We start from the raw sequence: 11,608 nt of genomic DNA, 5'->3' as shown, positions 1-11,608 counted from the left end.
GTCTTAATTCACTCACACTTGTGTTTTCCAATTTCGATTCCCCCTCACACTTTCACTCGTGTTTCCCAAGGTTTAGAACCCAAGCTCTTGATGCCAATAGTTAGAACATGTTGTATATTTGAGAGGAATTGAAATTGAGAAGAAAAGGGAAGAAAAACATAAAGTCAGAAAACGAAGATTGATTATCAATCTGGACAGTCTGGAGAATGTTCTGGTTCAGCATTACAAGATTGTTCTTGGTTTTGAAGGCTTTTATAGAAACAATTTTTTGTTGATTCAGTTACAACAAACTTAACCAACTTCTAACCATATTCTAACTATATTCTAACTAACTAATTACAAATCAATTTGAATTACATTTAACATTAGGTTAATATCGATATAAGTTGTGGTTAGCTCTGCTATGAACACAATAGAACTTGTCACAGTTGCTTCCTTAATGTCTCAAAAGAAAGTTATAGCTTTGGCCCTTGGAGAAATTTATTTGTAAATTAAATACACTTTCACTCTCACAACACCTCAAAATTAATCTTTTGTATCTTTCTATATGTGGTGGAATTGTACTCAAAAAAAGTTATGGAGGAAAAAAGGGATTTTCCATAATCGGTGCTATTGAAACATAGATTCAAGACCGGATTTTCATGGCAGGCAAAAAGCGGATCAAACAAAGAAGGCAAGGGGAGAGGATGCAAACAAAGGATTTCATGGAACTATAAATTAAGTAGGTTGGAGCATAACAGTCACATGTTTTAATATTACGAAAAAATGCATTATCACTAAGGAAGAAGAGGGACACATGAAAGACCATTAAATCTCACCGTAAAATTTAATTTGAGGGCTCATAATAATTCCTTTCATTTTCATTAGATATAACCCCTATATATAATATATATTGACACACACACGACGTTAATGTGTGTATGATTATAAAAAACACAAGTTTTTAACCAAAAGGAAAATAATTTAAAATCAAAGAAGAAACCAAGTTTTTTAATGTGTTATATTAAAATAAGAGACTAACTTGAAACTTTTAAAATATAGGGGCTAAAATGAAACTTAACATTTATATTCTTTTTGAGTATCTCCACTACCAACACCCTTCTAGTGTTTTCTAAAAATGAATCTTACTAGGTTTGAACCTAGGTACTGGGATTTAATTATAAATAATTTACCATAAAGCTAACTTGTTTTTTTTTGTATGATATTCGCTAAACTTAGGTACTATTGATTTGAAAGTTTTAATTTTAAATTTTGATGATTCAACGGTCAATCAAACCTAATTATACTATGACTTTTTGTTTTTATGACAAAAAGAAAATGATAGGTATTTATTCAAATCAATAGAGTACATTAGATACAAATACTAACTCAACATCGCTAAAATAAAATGAAGCTATGAACATACTCATTGCATCAAAGTCAATAGCATAAAATGACATATTGCCTGCAAATAATTTGACAAAATCAAAGTAATCAAAATATTTATGCCTCTGGATCTAGAACGTTGATAACCTAGTCATTGGTTGAATCAATAATTGATTGAAGTTGATCTATCAATCTAAGTCAAATAAACATCGAAACAAGACGATAAATCAGACAAACATCGCACCAAGATGAGAAATCAAACAAATACCACACCAAGATGAAAAATCAAACAAAGTTGATTTAAGACGACAGAATCACAAAAAATAAAAAATAAAAAACACGAAACCAAAACATAATTTGTTTGGAAACCACATATTTAGATTAAAACCATGAAAAAAGAATGGATGATTCCAAATCTTAAAATGACCCATAACATAAAGATTCTAATTTTGATGATTGAATGATTCAATTTTAACTAATTAAACTATATATATATATATATATATATATAATATTTTTTATTTATTTAAAAAATTAAACAAATAATATATATATATTAAATTTGCAAACAATATTTAAAGAAAATAACTTAGTTTGATGGTAATTTATTTGTAAGTAACTTTTGTGATCCAAACAAAGTTTCAAATTTTGTGTGTGGATACTAGTAGCTCGTCTTAGAGTGTTATTATAAGTTCAATATTTTATATATTATAATTATATGCATGCAGAAAAATGAGCACGTTCTATATTAGCATTTTTTATTAAAGTAAATAAATTAATTTAAGTTTATAATGGTGTGGCCATAAAATATTTGTGATCCAATAAATTTTATATATATATTAATTACATGCAGAAAAATGATAATGCACGTTCTGTGTCAGCTTCATCATATATAATACCTCATGACAATTTGTTTGTGATGGATATACATGAAACAAGTTATTGGAAGACATGTGTTGCTGCCATGTTTATTGAATTGGCTTCAATTTTGTTCATGTCCTAGGTCATTAGACATGGGTAACGAGATGGTGGCATATAAAGGAATTCCCATTTTAATATTAAAATGAGAAGAACAAATCCTTCTCATGAAGTACTACGTGGAAGGAAAACGTTTCTACAAAATTAAGTTGAAGATAGCTATATCATGTTTGTTTTGGTGTCATTTTGTTCTTTGATATCCTTTAATGAAAAAGAAGCTCAACTTTTTCTTTTGCAAAACAAAAAATAAAAATCTTCTCCCATCGAATGTGACAATCTTAAGGCACCCCTCTCATGATCAGAACTACACATTTCATCGAATGGTCAGATAGTGGCGGTCTCATAGTATGTGGTCAAATAGTCTAATAGATTTTGGTGGTGTTTAACACCAGCTTAGAATAGGTCAGGTCGACCGATATGAGCCTACGATCTAGCCAACGTCATATCTAGACAAGACTAGGGTTTTTTTTTAAACAAACAAGACTAAGGCTTCTCAAAAAACCTGATTTAGTTAAAATGTTTGTGTTACATGTCACAAAACAAGTCTTTTAGACCTATTAAGCCGATATATTTAAATAAATATAAATGATAACTTTATACTATTATAATTTTTATATTAAATTTTGATCTTTATGTTAGATATTCTTCTTTTAGCAATTTACACATATTAACCTTGTTTAGTTTTTTGACATATTTAAATGCATTATTATAAAATAGAATTTAAGTAGGATGTGTATAAAGTCATATTCTTCAAAATGTCTTATTAAATATCAAAATAGAATTTCATTTCATTAACATATTAATTCGTTAATCTATTTAAAAGTATGTTTGATTACTTATTCAAAAATGTTAAAATGAAAGACTTTTAAATAGGTTAACTAACCATACCAGATTTCTATCAAGCCATGCTTGGGCCTTAAAAGTACGCCTACAACGGCTCACAGAAACGAGTTAAATTTTTAGTAAATAAAAAAACGCAAAATTTAGAAAATATATAACAAATATCTTCACAAAGTAAATAGACGATTTCTTTGCATAATTTCTTATTTTATTTTCACTTTAACTAAAAATTTTAAGATAATATAAATTCAATATTTTTCACACCATTCTAATATTAATTTTGAATACATATCTAGCATTTTTAGTAATTTGAAAAATCAAAACATTTTTTTTAAGTTTTTAATTTTTTTTTTAAGAAAAATATTATTAAAGAGAGTACAAGAGTTACTCCAACCATTAACACCGATCAAAATGATTCAGATAGAACATCATAGCAGAAGAAATCTACTCGTCAACTAAAAAGAATTGGATAACTCCCACCAAATTTTGTGCTCACAAGTTAGACAAAAATCACTACAAGAAACCTTATATAGTATGCTTTGAAACATTTTGACTCGTAAATACACTCTTAAAACTCACATAATCACAAAAAAAATGTTGCATAGTCTAATAGAAGTTGCATACAAAACACAAACCAAGCCTACACATTTTTTCACCTAAATTATCCCAAGGAAGAGCCACTTCAAACAACTAATTTTATTTGTGCCAACAACTAGTCCTTATTTCCAACCTCACTTTTGGAAACTATGTTCTTTCTTATCTTCCAAATCCACCAAATTGACATCAACCACATCAAATGTTTTGATTTTTTATCATATCTTCAAATAGTAAAATAAAATTACATCTTCATTTGAAAATACTAAATCCAGCCCCGACCATGAAAAAAACATTCTCCCATGTTTTACGAATTAATGAGAGAGAAAATGATAGATTGGCGGAGTATCTTATGATGGAAAAACATAAAGCACACGAAATATATGAAGTCCTAAACTCCAAAATAGTTTTATTTTCATCTTCCAAAAAATAAAAACGGTTAAGCCAAAACCTAACTTAATTAAAAACTATTTCAAGATATTAGATATCACAACCCAAATCATTTGTCACATTAGCGGAATAAAAATACAGATTAAATCTTAATGTTGCAAAAATCCATGCAATTAACCATCGGCAAACATTTCAAAACAAGGATAAACAAATAATACACTAATACAAAACCAACGCCATATACTCACAAGACCTATACCAAAAACTTCTAATTAAAATTTTCACTCCTAAGCCACCTTCTGAAACATCTCCATAGGTAGGCACACTTATATATATATTTTTTTTTTGGCTTAATTCCAATTTTAACTCTGCTATTTTTATTAATTCACAAAATTAGTCCTTTATTTTAAAAGTTAAAATTTTTTGTTTCTCTTTATCAATTTTTAACAAAGAAAATGGCGACGTGACATGCTTTAAATAATGTGTCATATGATACGATGATTATAGAATGATTAACACTCATAAAATCAGAATAAACCACCTTAAAAACTTAACTTTCAACTACATAAATTTTTCATATTTGTAATTTAATTAATGATATATGAATAGTTAATGCATCTTGATTGTTCTATAAAATATAATTGTATCTCACGTAATCTAAAATATGTTAAATCGTCATTTTTTTAGTTCAAAAATCTGAGAGAGAGATTATGTAACACCCTGATATTTTCATATGTATTTTATATGTGTCTTTTTAGTAATTGTCATGATTTATTATTTAATTAATAATTTATTTTATGTGTAAAGAAATTAAATTAAATTTTATCACTTTGTATTTTACTTGAATAATAATAGCCTTTGATTAGTTTAGATAATCATGAAAGGGATGTGTTGGATATTTTTTTATTTGAATATTGCGTCTTGCTTGAAAATATATTTGGTTCATCCAGCTTTAGTATAAAAAAGTGATTTGACTCATTTCTTTTACTCTCCTTCATGACAAAATTTTATGACAATTCATGGTGTTGTCTTAGCATAATGTAAACTTTATGTCTTTGTATCAATCAATTAAGAGAAGAGAGATTGTACATTCCCTCATTCTCAACACCATGGTCTCGCTATCTCTCCTTCTTACAACCTTTAATTCATATTTGAAATGAAGGTTACAAATTTAATTATGAATTTTATTTTTTTGTGTAATTAAGAGGCAAAAAAAAAAAGACTCTCCTCCTTTGTTATATCTCACGCTTCCCTATCTCTTAAACTAAAATTATGATTTTATTTTAATTATCTATAAAAAGAATTCTAGACTATTTTTGGTTTCATAACTATTAGTAGAAAAAATTTAAAAAGGCAGTTTACACATCAATGTCTTCCTATTCTTTTCTCGCACTTACTTTTGTTTTCTCCTAAGTTCCCAAATTTTATATCACAAACAAAAGGAAGGGAAACATAACCGATTGGTAGTATAATTTTGAAATTAAGTGCACTTTAATTTTAGACAAAGAAATCAATAGTAATATTGCAACGTAAATAACTATTGAAATTCCCCCTTATTTTAATAATCTCACGACTCCTTCCTCTGTTCATACATTAGGCCCTCTTGCTCTCACTCCCATTCATCACTCATACACTTCTAAAATAATTTTCTAAGTCTATTAAGTAAATTCCAATATCTCTTCCTATTGAATTTATCGTTGTCTTGTGAGCTATATCTCGTGGAAATTTAGAGGTGTTAACAAAGAAAGCGCTTAAGATAAAGATTTTTCTCCATGCAAAGTTAGGGTAGATATTAAATGAGTGGTTTGTAAGATATTGGTATGATGTCTTAAAAGAAAAAGTTGATTTCATGTTTGTATTTAACTATAATGTTTTGATTTTTTTTGAGTATTATGGTTGTCTTGATGAACATAATTAAAAAGTTCTATTTTATTTTTATTATAACATGATAAGTATGCTTGTTGTGAAAATGTTGAACGTAACATTGCAATTCTTATGTGTTCTAGTGTACTTAATTATAAAGTTCTGATGTTTATTAGGATATAATAATATATTTGTTATGATGTATTTTATTTAAAGTCTTGTCTTTTTGAGTATTTTAATTTTAAATTTTTTACTTTTATAAACAATATACGTGTGTTGAGGAAATTGATGAAAAACTTATATTTTTAATCATGATAATATGAGAAAGTTAATCATTGAAATGCATTAGTATAAAGTTTGATTTGTATGCTTAAACGACTAATAATGAGAGGAATTTTATAGTTGAAAGAATAAAGTTTCTATTTGTACGTGTTCATCGTGATTTAACTGGTAATGTGTATCAATAACAAGTTGCTACTCCAATTTTATAGTATATGAAATGAAAGTTATGATTTTGAGACATTTATTCACGTGTTTATGTGTTCAATGTTTGAGATAGTGAAATTACTGATTCTTGATTTCGAGCATCCATGAGAATATAAATTTGATATCATATATGATTAAAATTTCATCTTGAATATTTTATCTTTGTGGTTGTCTAGGTGACTGGTGATTTTGTTTTGAACATTGTTCTCCTTGTAGTTGTCTAACTGGCTGGTGATATGTGTTGTGAACCTTTTATCTTTGTGGTTGCTTAAATGACTGGTGATTTGTACATGTTTTGAACAATTTATCTTTTTAGTTACCTAAGTGAATTGTGACATGTACCTTGAGCATCATTATCATTATCATGAAATGTCATATGCATCTTTGTCGACGCCTTAGTGGTTAGTTTAATTCTTCTCCTTGGTATGTGTGACTTCTTTGTGGACACCTTAGGGGCATAACTTGCACACGTTTTATTGTTATTTTTATTTTGATCTAATTATGTGTTCTAGGTGAGTTACTATTTGAATTATTTAGGTACATTTTATGACTTGATACGTCTTTGAGAATTATTAAAAATCAATTTCACTAAATATTTTATTACAAAGAGATTTTATATTTATATTTTATGGTTGTTAACTTATTATTTAATTTAATTTTTACCGTAGGATAAACTAACCCTTTATACCAACATTTAGGTACTAATGATCTCAAAGAGTTGCATGAATGAAATTTGTTTGGTACACGGGCGTGGAAAATGGATTTTTACTTAAAAATAATATTTTGTATTAAGGAAATAATTGAATCGTAGTTAATTTCAGTCAACCTTGTTTTTCTTGAATTTCACTTAAAGAGAATTTAATGATAGGGATGGCAATGGGTAGGGTACTATAGTACATGTCCTCATACCCGCGATTTAAAAAATACACATGCTCTACCCGTATCCTCTTGGGTATCAACTTTAATAACCGTACCCTTACCCTCTAGGTACTTAAGTGCCCGTACCCATTACCCACGCTTTAACTAAAAAAATTGATAAATAAATGATATTGTTATTATTAAATTTAAAAATTATTCAAATATCTTAAATCCAATCATAAAATATTATAAATCAAAATATTTTCTAACTCAAAACATTTCAAATGAACACTCAATACATATTTAAATATCCATAATAATATTTTTTAAAGTTGTAAGAAATAACATTCATATATTTACTTATTTTCACAATGATAGTGTCGTATTTCAATTTTATTTTAATGAAATAACTTTTTTTAAATTAAATAATGAAAGAAGAACTTTTTCTATCTCTTGATCAAACTGCTCCACCCGATATCTAAGAAACAAAACTTAAAATTACATAGATCAAAAAAATATATTGAAAATGGCTTTTTTAGGACCAAAAACAATGAACATTGATGTGAAAATCTTATAATTAAGACCACAAATAGGACTAATATGTACCTTAGAAAAAGTATAAGAGAGTACTATTAATCTTTCTTAATTATTATTTAAGTTTCTTCAAATGTTATTCTTTCTAATGGACTTCAATTTAATGGTAGATGTGTTCAACAAATTCAAGGATGAACAAGGAAATTTTAGTGAAAAACTTATTACAGATGTTCAAGGAATGTTAAGCTTGTACAAAGCTTCACATATGATGATTCATGGAGAGGATATTTTGGAAGAGGCATTGGATTTCACTTCCACTCACCTTAAGTCCGTTGCTAGCCAATTGAGCTCTTCTCTTGGGGCACAAGTCAATCATAGCTTAAGGCAGGCTCTTCACAAGAATTTGCCCAGGCTAGAGGCTCGAAGCTACATTTCTATCTACGAGCAAGATCCTTCACATAATTCAATTTTACTCACTTTGGCGAAATTGGATTTTAATATGCTCCAAAGCCTACATCAAAAGGAATTTGGAAACTTTTGCAAGTAAGTTTTTCAATCAAATAGACAAACTCTCTTATTATTTGTAACAAAACAATATTACTATGATTATGAAGATAAAGAATGATAAAAAGTATCATATATTATTTTTTGTCTTTCAAGATGGTGGAAGGAGTTGGACATCCCCACAAAACTACCTTATGCAAGAGATAGGAGTGCAGAATTATGCTTTTGGATTTTGACTACATATTTTGAGCCTAATATTCTCAAGCAAGAAAAATGAAAAATGATGACAAAAGTAATCGCGCTATTATCCCTCATTGATAATACATATGACGCATATGGAACCATTGATGAACTAGAAATTGTTACCAAGGCAATTGAAAGGTTAGTTTAGACATATAAATAAATATATATTTTCATCACTTTTCTTTTTCTCTCGCTTTTATAAAACATTTCTATTTTTTTATCTATTTTTCTATAAAAAACGGTAAAGTAATTATAAAGAAAATGATTTTCTGGTGGGATATTAGCGTCTTGGATGATCTTTCAGATTACATGAAATTAATTTATAGAACATTTTGGAACGTTTATGAAGAAATTGAGCAAGAAATGAGCAAAGAAGGAAGGCTCTATACCCTTACCTCTTACATACAAGAAGAGTTTGTGCTACAACCTTAATGTCTTTAGAATTATTACCAACTATAAGTATATAACCTGAATTACTTGTTAAAAGACCATGAGTATTTTTTTAATTATATTATCATTATTAAAAGTATATGAGATTACTCATAGTTCTCTTGTATTGCATGATGACAGTTCAAAAAGACAATCCAAGCTTTTATGACTGAGGCTAGATGGATGAACGAAAATTATATACCAACAACAGAAGAGTATACATGCGTGTATCAATATTATCAGCTTCTTACCCTTTGCTGATTTTTGTTTCTTACATTGGCATGGGCGATAATGCTACGAAGAACATCTTCGATTGGGTATTAAATGAGCCAAAAATGGTTACTGCCGCTTCTCGTCTTTGCAGACTAAGTGATGAAATTGTGTCCAGTGAGGTATTTATGTAGTATATAAAAGATGTTCTCTGCAATTTCTAATATTGGTTAAATTAAACATAATATAAATAATTGAATGACTTATTTCTACTTGGATATATAGTTTGAACATAAAAGAGGACATGTTTGCTCATTATTGGGTTGTTATACAAAGCAATATGGTATATCTCGGGAAGCTGCTATTCAAGAATGCCAAAAAAGAATTGCAGTTACATGGAAAGATATATGAATGAAGAATGTCTTAGACCAACCAAAGTTTCGACTCCTTAATTTTTTGACTTGCATTCTCAACGTTTCACGTTTTATTGATGTGATTTATAAAGATAAAGATAACTACACTCATTTTGATGGAGTAATGAAAGCATATATCAAAGTTGTGCTTGTAGATCCAATTCCTATTTAGGATTATGATTTTAGTTTTCTCGTGCTTTCTACTCTTAATTTGAATAAAGAAACATGCATGAGCGCATGTTGTGTGTAGTATTTTTTGTGTTGAACCGGAAGGTTTGTCTTTGTGATCCATCTCAAGTTTGATGAACTTTATTCCGAAGTTGAATTTTGTATTTATTGCTTTACCTCTTAAGAATAACATTTATTTAGATTTATATAGTTCAACATTTTTTAGTTTACACAATCTTTTTGGTCTTTTCTTTCTTCGTCAACCACTTGTTAAAAGCTTCTTTCGTTACTACCACAAAATCTTATTTTGGCATGCATCATAGTAGCATCCTTCGTAGTTGAAGCAATGTTAGGTTATTATTGTTTTGGAAGATCTTGAAAAAAATAACTTGTCATGGTGGAAAGGTAGTTCCTTAATCAATTGAATAGGCGATGGAGGAGCAAATTCTTTCCAAGAAGACACAACAACAATTCTTTGGTTCAAAGTATGTTGCCTCATTTGATGGTGCATGTGAAAATATAAGTTAAACACAATAAAGGGAGTTGAAATTTAGTTTAAGCTTATTTCTAAAAATATTTGTTAGAAAACCGTTGACAACCTCTAAGGGATTTCTTCACATTAGTTACGTTTAAGATTAAATAATAAAAATGAAAAATGAATAACAAGATAAGAGTAGAGAGATTTTCACACAATAATTTATTTTGGTTCATTTTCAACTTCATTACAAAGATTTTCCCATATTCAATTACTGAATACACTTGAGAGGATCTCTTGGTTGTCACTCAATATATAACATTCAACTTCTTAACGACACACCAAATGTGCATTTTAAGGAACTCATACATTCACTCAACAAGCATCAGCTATTACAAGGAAAAAATTTGCTTCAAGTTATTGTTTAAAACTCTAACTAAGTTTTTGAAACTTTTGATAATAACGCTTTCTTGACATATATTTCACCATCGTAGGTTTTCTTGAGTTATGTGCATTTTTGTTTATAATTCTTGAAGATGTGAAATATTTTAAATATTTCTCTATATGTCTAACTTTTGTGAAATATGTAGAATAATTGTTGTTAGGATTTACACATCCTTTAAGAAGAGTAAAACTAGTAGAATGTTATTTGAGAAGTTACTAAGTCAATCATATAATGCCCTAGGTGCTTATTTTAGACCATAAAGAGATTTCTTAAGTTTAAAAATATGATTTGGAAATTCAAAACTTTCAAAATTAGGGGTTATTTAACATAGACTTCATTTATATTACCATTTAGAAAAGCACTTTTAACATCCATTTGAAATAATACAATGTTATTTTTTGCAGCAAAAGAAAGTAGGATACAAATAGATTCTAACCTCGCCACCAGAGCAAATGTCACAGTGTAATCAATGGCCTATTACTTACTGTAGCCTTGTGCGACAAGTCTTACTTTGTTTTTGACCACTTCACCTTTTTCATTTTGCTTGTTTCTCAAAACCCATTTGGTTCCAATAATGTTCTTTTTTGGTCCAGGTACTAGATCTCAAACAACATTCCTCTTAAATTCATTAAACTCTTCTTGCATTGCAAGAATCCATCCATCATTTGTCAATGCTTCATCAATAGATGTAGGCTCACTTGATGAAGTAAGTCAAACAAAGTGGTATCTTTTAGTGATGATCTGGTCCTCAAAAGGATCATTTGCACTTCCAATTATTAGAGCTTAAGGATGAGATGACATTGTATTTCCATC

The 11,608-nt window shown here is 28.5% G+C and overlaps 1 pseudogene; it reads left to right on the top strand.

Annotated features, from left to right (window-relative positions):
• Window positions 1–8,071: 8,071 nt before the first annotated feature.
• LOC101492042 (probable terpene synthase 2) lies at window positions 8,072–9,879 on the top strand (annotated as a pseudogene).
• Window positions 9,880–11,608: the final 1,729 nt, after the last annotated feature.

The sequence above is a fragment of the Cicer arietinum genome, chromosome 2 (genome assembly GCF_000331145.2).
Source record: "Cicer arietinum cultivar CDC Frontier isolate Library 1 chromosome 2, Cicar.CDCFrontier_v2.0, whole genome shotgun sequence".
In the NCBI taxonomy this organism is placed as follows: Eukaryota; Viridiplantae; Streptophyta; class Magnoliopsida; order Fabales; family Fabaceae; genus Cicer; species Cicer arietinum.
The sequence above is the reverse complement of the archived record's forward strand: the minus strand, read 5'-3'. Positions and strand labels throughout refer to the sequence as shown.